This window comes from Myxocyprinus asiaticus, chromosome 17 (assembly GCF_019703515.2).
Source record: "Myxocyprinus asiaticus isolate MX2 ecotype Aquarium Trade chromosome 17, UBuf_Myxa_2, whole genome shotgun sequence".
NCBI classification, from domain to species: domain Eukaryota; kingdom Metazoa; phylum Chordata; class Actinopteri; order Cypriniformes; family Catostomidae; genus Myxocyprinus; species Myxocyprinus asiaticus.
In genome coordinates this window covers 17,866,173-17,876,074 of record NC_059360.1, presented here as the reverse complement: position 1 = coordinate 17,876,074, position 9,902 = coordinate 17,866,173, and positions in this window count along the sequence as shown.

Sequence of the window (9,902 nt, the reverse complement as noted above, 5' to 3'; positions counted from 1 at the left end):
TGTAGCAAGGGCAAAAGACGACAGAGTTTTTTTATTTACATCTGACAGTGTCACATTAAACATTATTAGTTCAAAAGACTTAAACTTATATCCTGTCCTCTGGGTAACACCAAAAACTTCACGACGAGGCTCATGTTTATAACAATAGCCTGGGGGAGTAGATTCATTTAAACTAATATATTCATCTGGTTTAAGCAAGGTTTCAGTCAAACAGAGCACATCCAAACTATGATCTGTAATAATTTAATTTAAAATTAGTGCTTTGGTAGAAAGATATCTAATGTTTGTAGCCCTACCTTCATATGATGTTTATCTTTAATTATTTATTTTTTTGTTCAAGTTTGACCATAATCAATTTTTTTCCAAATTATTTAGTGAGAGTTTTGTGTTTGGTAGTTCGGGGAACAGACACAATCTCTATGTGATATCTAGGTGATACAGTCTCTGTGTGATGTAGTTTATGTGACATGTGTGACATCTCAAGACAGCTAGCAGACGTTCGGATTAACCAGTTTGTCTGCTTCCTGTCCTGGGCCCCAGTTAGTCAAATACTATCATTAAAACTATGAGCCAAATTACTAGAGAGGAGAGCAGCACCTTCCCTGGAGGGATGGAGTCTGTCGCTCTTTAGCAGGTCAGGTCTACCCCAGAAACTCTTCCAATTGTCTATAAATCCTATACTATTCTCCAGACACCACTCAGACATCCAGCCATTCAGTGACACTAATATACTATAAACCTCATCACCACGACGAGCAGGGAGGGGACAAGAGCTTATTACAGTGTCTGACATCGTTTTTGCAAGTTCACACACCTCTCTAACATTCTATTGATCTCCAACTGGCGAAGCCAGACGTCATTAGTGCCGACATGAATAACAATTTTAGAAAATCTACGTTTAGCATTAGCCAGCACTGATAAATTTGTTCTGATGTCAGACACTCTGGCACCCGAAATTAATTTAACAGTAGTGGCTGGAGTCTCTATTTCCACGTTCCTTACAATAGAATCACCAATTACTAGGGCTCTTTCAACATGATTCTCAGTGGGTGCATCACTGAGTGGGGAGAATCGATTGGAAACCCTAACAGGAATGGGAGAGTGGTGTCACATTGCTGAGCAAGTATGCCGCTGAGACGTCACCCAAATGCCCTGCTGCGGGGGCTCTAGAGCCGGAACCAAAGTGTGTGTGTTGCTCGTTGTACTACCCGCATCCAAAACAGTATCTACCGGCTTCTCTTTCTCACTCACCTCCACTAGCATTCAGATGCATGTCTCCAACTCATTAACCTGCTCCATCAGTCTGACTACTTCCTTACATTTATCACATGTTAATCCCTCACTGCTGTTGGAAAAAGCTATCATAAACATGACATGCAATGTAAGAAGAAATAACATGAGCGGATGCCATTACTTACTGCAGTTGTTTGTTGTTGTTGGTTGTTCCTGAGTGGTGAGGGTTTGAGATCGATGTGAGTCCCTCATGCAATTGTTTGTTGTTATGGGTGTTCCTGATAAGCAGTGCTTTGAGATCAATGCTATATGTTTATGTTGCAATTATGTCGTAATGTCAAATGTTTGAGTGCACATAAAAACTCCCAAAACACCTGGATCCCATTTGCATTTTCCTGTAAATACAATGTGCTGTAGATGGGCTGGTGCATCAGCACTCTTAAAAATTAAGGTTCTTTGATGGTTCTTCACAGCACCTTAGGTCAACAACATTTTTTTCCCATGTAGGGTTTGTGTTTGACTGTTTGGTTCTTTGGGAATTCTTTTGTTGGTTCTTTTGCTTTGGTTGGTTCTTTTTGTTTCTTTGTCTCACTGTCAAGTATAGCAGCTGTCTTTTAAGGCCCTTCACACTGAACATGTTTTTGTGTTCATCTGCTCTGTTTTTTAATTGTTTTTCTATGTAAACATGCACTAGACCATCACCTTTGAACGTTGTGCCACATCTTGCACAGGAGTGCCACGTTTTATAGATGCCATATCAAGTTCAAAAGAAATTTGTAAAATACATCTTGAGACACATGTGTATTGTTCCATTTGTTGCACTGCATCTAGCTTTTGTTAATGCAAAAGAGTTTGACATTAGCTAAGCTAATGACACTTGGAGAAACAAAGCTAAGCTAACAATACTCTAAGATACATAGCATGAAAATACAGGTACTTTTACATTTAATCATTTAATATTTTATCCAAAGTGACTTAAAAAAATCACAAACAATTTGTCATATAAAAGCCAAAATATATATATATATATATTTCACTGTCAAGTTTCCAAGAGTATAGAAGCTAGAACACGTAATGGGAAGTGCCTTTGTATAATACAGAAATACATACTAAAGCACACACAAATATTAGGAAAAGTGGTCAATTTAAAAAAAAAAATTCCCCACTACTTTTCAGTACTTGAATCAAATGTAAATTTATAATCTGAACTTCTCTCAACTTAATTTTTCCAATGAGTTAGTCAAAATGCATGCTTGGATTTTCTTCTTCACAAAGGATACATGCCATGCTGCCTCAAAATTCTAGCCAAACAAGGTAAGAGCATGACATCTGCCAATAGTGTCTAGTAAGGTTTTGTCACACAACTTAAAATGTTAAGTGTCTTAAATGTTGAGTGAAAATGGCTGGAGTGATTTCTGTGAGGGTGAATACACACACATACATAAAGACAAACAGGTGGTGGATCATTTAAGCAGTGATTTACAGAGCTTTCTGAGTTTCATTGTGCTGCTCTTCCTCTGACCTCGATGGTCTTCTCTCTCCAGTGCCCCTAAAAACAGCCTGATGTCGTCTCTTAAACAATAGGACACTCCATCCTCAACCTCTGTTTACCTCCACAGGACCGTGACAGCACATCTTAGTACACCCGTACAGCTGGGAGCAAACATTTGAGCCAAATTCATTTTAATCCACTAGTGTGTTCACTAAGAAAACACCCTCTCTTTTTCATCAAACAGTGGTCACTTTTACTATGATGAAATGCAAGGAAATTAGTTGTAGGTTGGTCTTTAGTGTGGTGTTTTTGACTGGATCCTGCATGCAAGACTAGACAGAGAACAAGAGAGTTCCTGTTTAGTCAATAAGTTGAATAAGTAAACAGATGAAGAAACATACTCTGACACATTTTTAGATATACTGTATATATACAGGTGCATCTCAATAAATTAGAATGTCGTGGAAAAGTTCATTTATTTCAGTAATTCAACTCAAATTGTGAAACTCGTGTATTAAATAAATTCAGTGCACACAGACTGAAGTAGTTTAAGTCTTTGGTTCTTTTAATTGTGATGATTTTGGCTCACATTTAACAAAAACCCACCAATTCACTATCTCAAAAAATTAGAATACATCATAAGACCAATAAAAAAAACATTTTTAGTGAATTGTTGGCCTTCTAGAAAGTATGTTCATTTACTGTATATGTACTCAATACTTGGTAGGGGCTCCTTTTGCTTTAATTACTGCCGCAATTCGGCGTGGCATGGAGGTGATCAGTTTGTGGCACTGCTGAGGTGGTATGGAAGCCCAGGTTTCTTTGACAGTGGCCTTCAGCTCATCTGTATTTCTTGGTCTCTTGTTTCTCATTTTCCTCTTGACAATACCCCATAGATTCTCTATGGGGTTCAGGTCTGGTGAGTTTGCTGGCCAGTCAAGCACACCAACACCATGGTCATTTAACCAACTTTTGGTGCTTTTGGCAGTGTGGGCAGGTGCCAAATCCTGCTGGAAAATGAAATCAGCATCTTTAAAAAGCTGGTCAGCAGAAGGAAGCATGAAGTGCTCCAAAATTTCTTGGTAAACGGGTGCAGTGACTTTGGTTTTCAAAAAACACAATGGACCAACACCAGCAGATGACATTGCACCCCAAATCATCACAGACTGTGGAAACTTAACACTGGACTTCAAGCAACTTGGGCTATGAGCTTCTCCACCCTTCCTCCAGACTCTAGGACCTTGGTTTCCAAATGAAATACAAAACTTGCTCTCATCTGAAGAGAGGACTTTGGAACACTGGGCAACAGTCCAGTTCTTCTTCTCCTTAGCCCAGGTAAGACGCCTCTGACGTTGTCTCTGGTTCAGGAGTGGCAAGAGGAATACGACAACTGTAGCCAAATTCCTTGACATTTCTGTGTGGGGTGGCTCTTGATGCCTTGACCCCAGCCTCAGTCCATTCCTTGTGAAGTTCACCCAAATTCTTGAATCGATTTTGCTTGACAATCATAAGGCTGCGGTTCTCTCGGTTGGTTGTGCATCTTTTTCTTCCACACTTTTTCCTTCCACTCAACTTTCTGTTAACATGCTTAGATACAGCACTCTGTGAACAGCCAGCTTCTTTGGCAATGAATGTTTGTGGCTTACCCTCCTTGTGAAGGGTGTCAATGATTGTCTTCTGGACAACTGTCAGATCAGCAGTCTTCCCCATGATTGTGTAGCCTAGTGAACCAAACTGAGAGACCATTTTGAAGGCTCAGGAAACCTTTGCAGGTGTTTTGAGTTGATTAGCTGATTGGCATGTCACCATATTCTAATTTTTTGAGATAGTGAATTGGTGGGTTTTTGTTAAATGTGAGCCAAAATCATCACAATTAAAAGAACCAAAGACTTAAACTACTTCAGTCTGTGTGCATTGAATTTATTTAATACACGAGTTTCACAATTTGAGTTGAATTACTGAAATAAATGAACTTTTCCACGACATTCTAATTTATTGAGATGCACCTGTATATATGGTTACGTATATTATAATGTTGGTAAAGTAAGCTACACTTGCCATCCTATCTCTGACAATCAGACTGAACGTATCCTTTGTTTCTAATGTTATACAAGATAATTCAGAAGGATATGCAGAGCTGTAATTGCTACACACAGCCAGAATAAGCACAAGTTTGACACACTTTCACATATTACACAGATTTACTCTATTGATATCACTTCTTGTTGTAGGAATAAAAGAGTTTATCCTGCTCTCTCCTTTTTACCACACTGGGACTGGTTGGGCCAAGTTTCTAAACACCAAATAGGTGTCACTGATATGTAAATGTGGCCGGTCAAGTTGTTTTTGTTGCTCAGTTTCAATAAATATTTGAACTGTGGAGGAAGTTTTAAGTTCTTAAAGTAACAGCACATTTTCATAGAACATCAAGCTCTCTAAAGATCAAGGAAAATTTGATTCTTTATGATATGACCCCTTGAAGGTCTAAAATTAGCTGCATACATCAGTCCAGAACATCAGAGGGTCAAGAATATGTACATTTCTGCCAGAAGTTGTGGATGCTAAAACCAGTGTTCGCACTCCGTGACATATCTGAAGGTGTTGGACAAAAGCGACTGGTTGTTCTTCAACTGCCTCCATAGCACATTTCAACTGATGGTTTGAAGTGGTTCAATATGGTAAAGAGAATTTTCTGTAGTTGCCCAGACTTTATGTTTATACATGACCATTCCAGTTTCCACATCCCTTAAATGTGACATTTCACAATTTTAGGAGAGTGCAACCATATCGCACTCCAATTTATCCCTTGTTGTACATATGTTAAGACCATAGTGAGAAAGAGTCAGCTTGCACGTGTGTCTGTGTGTGCTTTGTCTGAGCAAGTGAGCATGCCCTGAGGACAGGGGGATGGCAGGAACAGGCTCGACTGGTTTCATTTGGGCTTAATCTTGATGGAACATTGCCTCAGAGAAACTGTGGGGAGATTTACAAACACTATCTCATTTTAGGTCCGTTTTTTTCTTAACCTTAATTCCCCCCATCCCTCCCTTTAGCATGTTCTACCGGGTGGTAAAGGAGCCATTTTTTATTTTTATTTTTTTACCTTAGGTGCTGTGTGTGTTTGTGTATGCATCTTTTTGTTCTACATGTGCTTTCGCAGACACGTTGTCACCTGTCAGGAACTTGCTAGCTGAACTAGCATTAAAATAAAAGAGAATTTTACTAATAAGCTCTTCAATCATCTCAGACAGGTACGTTTTAGTACCACCTTCACATTTTTGAACTTTTCACAGTTGATTTTGTTGGATCGCAGTCATACTTTATTCATGGAATTAGAAATCTGCATTTTATTTTCCTACACACATTTTCTGCAGAGCCTTTAGCAGACAGATGACTCATTTTGAAACAGTCATGAGATTAGCCTGTTATCAGTTCTTTGTTTGTCTGTCTGTTATAACAGTGTTATCATGGGTTATTTTGAGAGAGCAGGTTATGGAAGTGTGTCAGTTCTTAGTGCTCACTCAAGGTCCCACTGTGGATAAGGACAACGTTGGTTCGTGTTTAGTGTGTGAAAAGGGTTAGGGCAATATTCCACCTTAGGCATTTACTTCAGGTTCATCTACAAGATAAAACAGCTCATTGGCCTCTAAATCTCTTTTCTGACACGTTAGAGCATGAGTGTTTGTTGAATGGCATCAGAAGACAAATGCTAACCTGTAACAAAGCTCACAGATGCTGGTAAACTGTTTCCTAAATGCTTTGACAAATCTACAAAGACATTAAAAACAAAGCCAACATTATTGTCAAGGTTCTTTGTCTTTTATGAAATTTAAATGTCCCTTTTGTATCTCATTTAGAGTGGAATTTCTGGAATGTGCTGATGTGCCAAGTTGAGCTTCTTGGATCATGAAGGTTTGGTCATATTCAGTTACAGTTCTGGATTGGCATGAGTGTCTAAGTGTCCCCACTCATTCCATTACCTTTATCTTCACCCCAACATTCTCACACAAATAACACAGGTTTCCTGCCACCCACAATCTAAAGTTTGTCCTTTAACACCACATCTACCTGTCTCTTATCGTTGTTAAGGTGCATTCACACTGGAAGCAATTAAATTGAGACCTCCAATTGGTAGTGGCTGCACTGTGTTGCCGCACATTTTCAAAGTTGCTCAACTTTGTCGTATCGCCAACAATCTTTGTCACACGTTTCCCCTCAAATCACCTCAAACTTCCATTGAGCACGATTTACTGACAGTCACCTTGTTGCTGCAAATTGTTGTTTAGCTGCTTAGCCACTTTTCCACCATCGGGTAGCATGTTGAGTAAGAATTCCTGTAGAATTTCCACTTGAGTGTGGTTCAGTTCGACTCATGATTTGCCACTTTGATCAGATTGGTAGTCCCACTGGTAGTTGCTTAATCTCACTGCTGCAAATTTGCTCAACTTTGTTGTATCGCCAACGGTATCTTTTTCTTATTTCACCTCAAATCACTAGCTCTCATTGAAAAAGAAGAACTTCTGGTCACTTTATTAGTGCAAATCGCTGTCAGTGTAAACAGCCCATTATACCTAAATCCTTTAAGTCGCAGGAATATAGTTTTGAACTATCTAAGAAATCAACATTGAGAGCAGTTGAATGTTTGAATTATCAGAGTGAGAAGCTGTGAAAACCAATCAAGGCCAGATGCTGCTTGACAATAAGTTCTTGTTTTTGGGTCTACAAAGGTTTGATAAAGTGTGAGCAGGAAGTACGTGAAAGAAACGTGGTTTGCAGCTTCAGAGAGATTGTGCGTCAGTCTTGTACCCTCAAGTCCCTAAAATGTCAAAAGCAACATCAAACAATTTGAGAAAACTTTAGTGTATAATGATGGCCTTTGAACGGAAGTTGAAATGTCACTGTTGAAAGTGTTAAGATGATATATAGCCTTGCACACACACATGCAATGAAGCAAACACATGCAAGCATGTGTGCCTAAACATTTAGACACACTTTTTGTTGTGTTTCTTCCTTTTTTGGTCATAGCTTTACATATCAACCATAGCATTTTGTCCTCTAGCATAACATCAGACATCCATTATGTCTTTTTTTCCAGCACTGCAGTGATAGCTCAGTTGCTGTATTTACATAGCAGAGAGTTCAGCCTCTCTCTCGTTTTCATCTCAAACAGAAGCTTCCAAAATCCCACACTAAGGCCCAAACCAAACATAATGTACACAGTACAGTTAAGAGATTTGACATGACTATCATCTTCAGCTCTCTCCATTCTCATCTCTGTCTTCTTTACATCACATTGTGCTGTTTCATCAGCTAGAGCAATAGCCAGAGCAATGCTGAAAATAGAACTCAGTGTTTCGGCGCAGTCCACACCACACTTTCCCTTGCACCTGGTCCCACAACCAGCTTACCTTCACTTTGGAACCTTTCCAAACCACACATTTTTCAAGCTCTTTTTTCCCCTCACGCCTTTTTTTCTGTTGTACGCTTCTGTTTCTCGTCTAGGTGAAGGGTTGCTCTGCAGAAGAAACATCCTGGGGGCCAAGGTTAATATTCATGACCAGAGTAGTGTAAAACTGCATAGCTTCAGAATGCATTTGTGTGGTGAGTAGCAACCAGGGAGAGAGCAGCTGGGCTTAGGTTTGAGAAGTTCTGAATTCTAAAGAATGACTCAGTTCTGAATTAAGTGAATGACTGAATTGTAATTGATCACCAAACTAGGAATGTAAGTCCCACCTCGCAGTTTAAAGTGCCAATACATTTTTTTGAGGAGGCAATCGTCTGATGGGGAGAGTGTTCCACGACAGCTATCGGGTCCTTTAATGACATGTATAATGTGCGAGGAAGGGCAGCTGGACTTTTTGGTGCTCCCCTAAGGGATTGGTGCCTTTTTGCAGATTTTGATCTTTCCCCATTCAAGTAGGAGCTGTACTTGCATTCCATTGTATCCAATAAAGAGACAATAAATAGCTGCCCAGAAGCATTATGAACATTTCCGGCGAGTGACCTGACTTGCATTAAAGGGATATTACTCACCTGAAGTTAATCGCTTTAGATGTCAGTGGATCTAGTCTAGGGTTTTAGTGGTTGCCAGGGCATTGCTGTGTGATTGCTAAGGTGCTCTCAGTGGCTTTTAGTGAATTGCTGGGTGGTTTCTAGGGTGGTTTTTTTTGGTGGTTGGCTGGTGGTATCTTACTGGCCCAAGTCAAAAGAGTCCACCCCAAGTCTGCATGAGATTCTTGTCCCAAATTATAACTCTGGTGCCTCCTTCAATGGTCCATTGGATATTTATGCTTGTTTTATGGTCCGCCAGGAAAATCGTAAGTCTGATCACTTAGAATAGAAAAAGCACAACTCTTCTCAACAAGCCGCACAATTTTGGTATCATTCATGTTTGTAGTACATGGTTTGGGATGAGTTGCACACCAAATTTTAAAATGCAATTTTTTTTCAAATTCCCTTACCCTAAGTATGAGCAACAGTAATAGTAATGCTTTCTTTAGCAAGCACCAATAGACCACAATAAAAATAAAAAACCAAGAGGTGAATAGATGAGTGATGAAATTACAAAGTGCTCCACTGAGCAGTTTTGGGTGTTTGTCCCCCAGCAAGGGATGCTGTTGACGTTACCAGGCTTTTAAACTAGCTTAACCAGCTTCATAAAAAAGGCAATGCTGGTCAACAAGCTTCAACAGCTAGGTTTTGCTGGACCAGCACTAAACCAGCACTAACTAGCATAAACCAGCTTAGACTAGCATGTGATTGCATGCTGGTTGAACTAGTCTTTGTAGCAGGGAAGGTTTAAACAGTGTCTACTTCACTGTCTTCTGGCGTTATTTCGTTGTAACCTGAAACCAGTTGCGTGCCTAAAAGGCCTTGGAAATTCATCTATGACACAACCAACTTGTTAATTCTTGGCTTTACAGTAACACTTTAGTGATACACTTACTTACAGACATATATTTCCTTATTATTAAAAAAAAATAATTACTCTTTAGTCAGAAGTAATCACTGACCATGGCCTTCCACTTGTACTTCATTCACATATATGTAAACAAACACGCTCAGCTGTGGCTCGTGATAGAGAGAACAGCAGAATTAGCAAATTTTTTTTCTATTTGGTCTTTGCATAACATAGCAATCCATTCCACGACTTCCTGATAAAGGAATTACAAAGTCC